The 6,000-nt window shown below is 45.7% G+C and overlaps 1 protein-coding gene across 1 annotated transcript in view; it reads left to right on the top strand.

Annotated features, from left to right (window-relative positions):
* The first annotated feature begins 3,134 nt into the window (after positions 1-3,134).
* Lamc2 (laminin subunit gamma 2) overlaps positions 3,135-6,000 on the top strand; it is an 80,303-nt gene continuing 77,437 nt past the window's right edge. Inside the window, exon 1 of the mRNA XM_052200731.1 lies at positions 3,135-3,233. The gene's annotated coding sequence lies outside the window, so the exon portion shown is untranslated. The remainder of the gene's footprint in view (positions 3,234-6,000) is intronic.

The raw sequence follows: 6,000 nt of genomic DNA, 5'->3' as shown, positions 1-6,000 counted from the left end.
CGAGCCACCACGTGAAGGAAAACACAATACAAACTTAGTTCAGAAACAATGATAATTCAGTCGCTGGCACAACAACTAAAATCCTAATCTTGTAAGCCTTATTAAATCTAACTCCTCTGGTGGCAAATCCTGATGGATCTGCCATTGAAACTGGGAGACACTAATAATTACATCTTGTCCTCATGCTAGCCCCGTCCAAAAATAGGGCCCAACTCTCTCCTGCCTCCTCTCTTCCTTTGTCCAACCCGGAAGTCCCACCTACTCACCCCGTGATTGGCTCCTTTGTTCATTAGGGGATTGGTTCACAAGAACAGCAGGCCCATCTACAACAATGAAGGATAGATAAAACAGTAGAAAATGTTGTTTCCCCAGAAAGATACACATCGCATGAAACAGTGAAAAACCACTGTTCTATACAATACAGAGTCAATTAGGATAGGGCACAGCCTGATGTCAATATAGGGGCTACTATTATTCCCATGATGTTTATGAGAAAAGTAAAGACAGAGAGGCACCACTGTGTGCCAATTCTTAAAGAGGAAGTTCTGTCAATGTGGCTGGGACCTGCGGGTGGGGCTCAGTCAGGTAAATGGAGCAGGGCACAAGGTGTAGGATCCTGGGTCTATCATAAGAACCTTGGCTTACCTTCAAAGTGAGATGAATGGCATGGGAAGCCGGTGACAAGTGAAGACATGACCTGAGTTATATCTAATAAGAGTAGGCTTGCAGCTGTGTTAGCAGAAACCAGAGGCGGAGGCAGACAGAGGTGGGGAGGTGAGATCAAAGCTACTCAAGGTGGCTACAATGGGGACGGAGGAAGCGGGCCCTTATCATTCGTGTGAAGGACCAAGAATGATTTTTCAGGGCTGGGGTATAGCTTAATGTGTGTGTGTGTGTGTGTGTGTGTATACACATACATAACATATATGCATACATACTAATGACTTTCTTTTGGGGGGGTTGGTTTTTTTCGAGACAGGGTTTCTCTGTGTAGACCTGGCTGTCCTGGAGCTCACTCTGTAGACCAGGCTGGCCTCGAACTCAGAAATCTGCCTGCCTCTGCCTCCCAGAGTGCTGGGATTACAGGCGTGCACCACCACCGCCCGGCACTAATGACTTTCAGAAGATTAGATTGAACAGCCAATAGGATGAAGAAAATGAGGCAGGCTTCTAGGAGCAGAGAAAGGAGGAGCTCAGCCTGGCATGTTAAAGTAAGATGTTGGTTACCCATCCAGGTGGAAACGGCAAGCAGGTGGCTGGATAGAAGAGCCCAGAGACCATGAGAGCGATCGAGGGCGATGCAATGGATTTCACACACAGTCCTGGAAAATCTTCAGGTGACACGTTGAAAGTCACGAAACTAGTAGAGAAAACCAACGGTGTGTTGTTGACAGACAGAAAAAGAGTGAAGGCCTAAGGCCCGAGCCTTGGGCAACTTCTTCATTCTACACTCAGAAGTCAGAAACAAAGAGGGGAAGGGTTGAAAGGAGTGACCTGTGACTGGGGAGGAAGGGCCCTATGAGCTGGAAACCAAGAAGGCATTTTAAGGAGAACAAATGACCAGTGACATCAATTGGTGCTGATCAATGGGAGGTGAGAGGCTTTGAAGTGGCTCTCAGGTTTGCACAGAGGTCCTCCATACTTCAGCAAATGCAGTTTGGGTGTTGGAAAGACGAGGCTTTAACTGCAGTGGCCGGGAGGATTTGGTTTTGTTGTTTGTTTGTTTTTGAGATAGAGTCTCACTGTGTAGCTCCGGCTGGCCTGAAACTCTACCTCTAGAATGCTGGGATTAAATATGGAAGCCATTAGAAGAGAATTCTTGAAGTCTATTTGGTTTCAAGAATGGTAAGATGTCAGATGTAGTGGCATCTGCATATGATCCCAGCACTTGGGAGGGCAAGGCAGGGAGACTTGTTCAAGGTCAGCCTGAGCATCACAGTGTGATGCTATCAAGGGGTTGGTGAGCAGAAAGAAGAAAGAAATTGGTTCCCCTGGTGGAGGAACAGAGATGAAGGGATTGCATGGATTGTAGGCCTCAGTAGCTTGAGGTATCATTAAAGTCTGGTGCCCAGAATAGGTTTCAAACATTGGAGGTGGTGATTGAAGCTGAGGCTTTGAAGAGATATAGGTACTTGGAACGGTACCATCTGGGTATGAACATAGAAAGGAGTGGCCCAGGGAGGGTGTGCCTGCAACTCTAGGGAATTTACTCTCTTAAACAGGCACACTTTTCTTTCTCTTAGTTTTGGAGGTACTTTAGTAACTCAGCGTGAAGCTTTGCCTCTCAAATGAAGCCTAATGAAATCTTTGCCTCCTGGAAGCCCATAAGTCATGGATGACACACCGTGACGCATGGTGGCTCTTAGCATCCTGTTCACAGAGACAGTGGGAATGCTTGGTGGAGCTGATGTAGAAAGGATGGAATTGAGCCTCAAAGGAACACCAGTGTACATTCTTGGGGTTGGTGAAGTTACTTGAGTAACTTCTGCAAAGCCAGTGGTCTGGAGAGGGTAGTTAATTACCAGATTACCAGATTACCAGATTTCCTTTTGTGATTGCCCCATGAACTTGACTGTACCTCTTGAGAGAGTTGAAAACCATGTGCCTATGAAATCTCAATTTGACTGGCTTTTTCTTAATAGTTAAGCCAATCAAGAAGGAGAATATCTCAGGAATAAAGTCTTATTGATAATCTTTTTTTTTTTTTTTTTTTTTAGAAAAAAAGAGCTAGCGTGAATTTCCAAGAGAGGCCCAAGAATAAGCAGAAATGCAGTCAACACTGTGTTAACTATGCTGTTGAAAAGCAAACTTAAAAGTTAAGAAGGAACCAGATCTAAAATCCCCTGAAAGATTCTAGGCAGCAGGCATTCGTTACGTGTAGTGAGAACTTTGTTTCTTTAAGAAACACAGAGATATTCTAAGAGTATGTTTTTGTTATGTCCCAGGTGTGGGATATGGGGCTGCTGCGTATTGTTCACAGCGGCTGACTATGATTTATCTTGTGCTCTAACAGGGGTGTGACTATGCCAGTGGCAGATAGTTTGGAATTCTGGGGACTTTTCCGAGGGTATATAAATTTTAAAGCTCCTGAGAGACAAACGTGGGTTGTTGGTTGTTGGTTGTTTGCTGTTGGTTGCTGCCAGTCTCCGCGTGCAAAGAAACAGCAGAAGAGATTAGAAAGCCTGATGGTGAAGATCAAACTTACCTCAAGGAACTGGGCGCCCCTAGTCAGGGTGAGGTGGTCTAATAATGATCTTGTCCCTTTCCCCCTCTATCCTTCTCTCTCTCTCTTATCTAGTGTTGGGGGGTTGAAAGAGTAAAAAGGGGTGGAGAAGTGTGGAAGACAGAAGACCCACAAGGTAGCAACGACAAGCTACAGTTAGGTGTTACAGGGACACAGAGAAAGCATCCTATCTGTTTGTGAAAGTGAAGAGACACGCTTTAGAAAAACTATTCACGGGGGTTCAGTTTACCTGACGCAGTGTCTTTCTCCTTGAACCTTTCTTCTGTTGAATCAAGCTAGATGCTGCTCACCGCACCCCAGGCAGTTAGAATCCGATGCAGCTCTGAACCCGGCATGAGCGTTCTAAGAGTCATTCAGCTACCTTTGGGATTGTCTCAAGAGTTCTTTGTTTTGTTTTGTTTTTCCTTTTCTTCCCACCTCCTTCTTTCCCCCACTTCTGTTCATTTTATTTTTATTTGTTTTTATGTGCATTGGCATTTCATCTGCATTTATGCCCCAGTGAGGGTGTCAAATCCCCCGGTGTTACAGACAATTGTGTGCTACCACACGAGTGATGGGAATTGAACCCAGTTATTCAGAGGAGCAGCCAGAGCTCTTACCAGCTGAGCCGTCTCTCCGGCCCCACTCCTTACATTTTAATGGTGTGAGCTCATAGGTCAAAATGAAGGCCTGTCTCCCTCCAGTGAGTGTGAAAGCCGGGTAGAACAGGACAGGACAGGAGCCATGGCTGGCAAAGCTGGGGGATGTACTTGCTATAGACAAAGAATGGGTGGGTTTCCGAGAGATGTGTCACAGTTCCTGGAATGCTGTTCCCAGGCAGTGCAGGACTGGAGGGACTCTAGGCACAGCACATGCCACTCTGCTTTGGAGAAGTCTGCAAACACCAGTCTACTTCCATAAGCCTAAGCTTTGCAAGAGGTTTCTGTTTTTTAGTTTTTTTTTTTTTTTTTTTTTAAGGTTGGTGGGTGTTTTGGATGCATGAATCTCTGTGCCACAATCACACCTGGAAGAGGGCACTGAATTTCCTGGGACTGAAGTTATAGACAGTTGGGAGATAGCATTTGGATGCTAGCAATAAAACCCAGGTCCTCTGGAAGAGCAGATGTGCTCTTAATTGTTGAGTCATCTCTCCAGCCCCTTTTGGGAGGAAAATTTGAATCACTTTCACAGACAAAAAGAAAGAAAGAAAGAAAGAAAGAAAGAAAGAAAGAAAGAAAGAAAGAAAGAAAGAAAGAAAGAAAGAAAGAAAGAAAGAAAGAGAGAAAGAGAGAGAGAAAGGAAAAAAGAAAGAGGGGAGGGAGGGAGGGAGGAAGGAAGGAAGGAAGGAAGGAAGGAAGGAAGGAAGGAAGGAAGGAAGGAAGGAAGGAAGGAAGGAAGGAAGAATCCTGGTAGAGATGGTGGTACCTGCAGTTTGATCTGGCCAGACAAATGTAGAAAGAGAGTTTACAGGCAGATGCCCACCCATCCGGGCTTTTACCCTTCCTCCCCCTGTTTACTTTTTATGTATTTTCCATCCCACCGCACGCACAGCCCAGCAAGGCCGGGACTTCCCTTCTGACTTCAGCGTCCCGAGTGCTGGGATTGCAGGAAGCGTGTGCTGTCATGCTCGGCCCCGCATTTTCTTATAAATGAACAAACACAAACAGATTCTTTCTAATTTTAAGCAGATTCTAAGGAAAAGTTCAAGCAGATTTTTAGCTATTTGGCAAATTACAGTGATGCCGAGTGTGTGCTCAGGCGTGCGATTTTACAGGGCTAATGCTAGGCCCGTGTGTGTTTTAAGAGCAGCGTGAAGATAGTCTCGGCCCTGAGTCGACACAGCATTCCTGCCAAAAAGGGTGCCTGACGATGGCCGGAAACACTGAAAGCACACTTTCAGACAGGCAGCAGCACCAGTTCAAACTCGCCAGAGATGCTTTTCCACCTGGCTCATAGCTATTCATTCGTATTGGTTTTGACCATCCTACCCGTTCAGTTGTTTTAAATCCTTATTCATTTTTCAGGCCCTTCCATATAAGGTTAGCAAAGGAATCACAGACTCTGAAGCTGTCATTTGGGACATTCAACTAAAGGATTAATTCAGGTTTTAGAAATCTCATTTTTTTTTATTAGTTTCCCCTCCCCCCTTTTCCCACACCCGCCCAGCTTAAGGGTACAGCAAATGCTAATGCTTAATTATGGAAAATTCCATCAATTTAGAAGGTGTTGGCTTTGGATCCGTTTCCAGTGGTGTTCAGTAAAACTAAAATCAAATTTTCTACTGGAAGATGAGAACAGAAAGGTGACCCGAGAGGAAAAACAGATATGTGTCTACTGCAAAAGAATCACAAACGATTTTGTGTTGATATTCTGCCCTCAAGGAGGTGGGGGGATGGGTCCCACTCTCAGGTGTAGGATCTCAGCAGAGAGCATCTTGGGACGGATGGGAGAGGAAAGGTCCCATGACTCAGAGGAGCCCATAGGAAGCCACACTGCCTGCCTGCTCTTACCGGTGAGGTGACAGACAGGTGAGGCCCTTAACCTCTAAGGCAGTAAGGACAGACTTGGAGCTGCCCTAACTGAGAGAGCTCTGAGATGTGACAGCTGAATGTGTTGTAGTTCCCTGTATGGGGTCCAGGAGCAGAGAAAGAACTGAGGAGGTCTGAGGGGTGTAGCTCACTGGTGGACATACGCCTTGAGTGGTGGAGCCCCTAGGTCCACACTCCAGCAAACGAGCACGAGATACATGGGGTTTTTAAAAATTGAGAAAATTTGAA

The sequence above is a fragment of the Apodemus sylvaticus genome, chromosome 12 (assembly GCF_947179515.1).
Source record: "Apodemus sylvaticus chromosome 12, mApoSyl1.1, whole genome shotgun sequence".
Lineage (NCBI taxonomy): Eukaryota > Metazoa > Chordata > Mammalia > Rodentia > Muridae > Apodemus > Apodemus sylvaticus.
This window is presented reverse-complemented; position numbering and strand designations above follow the sequence as displayed.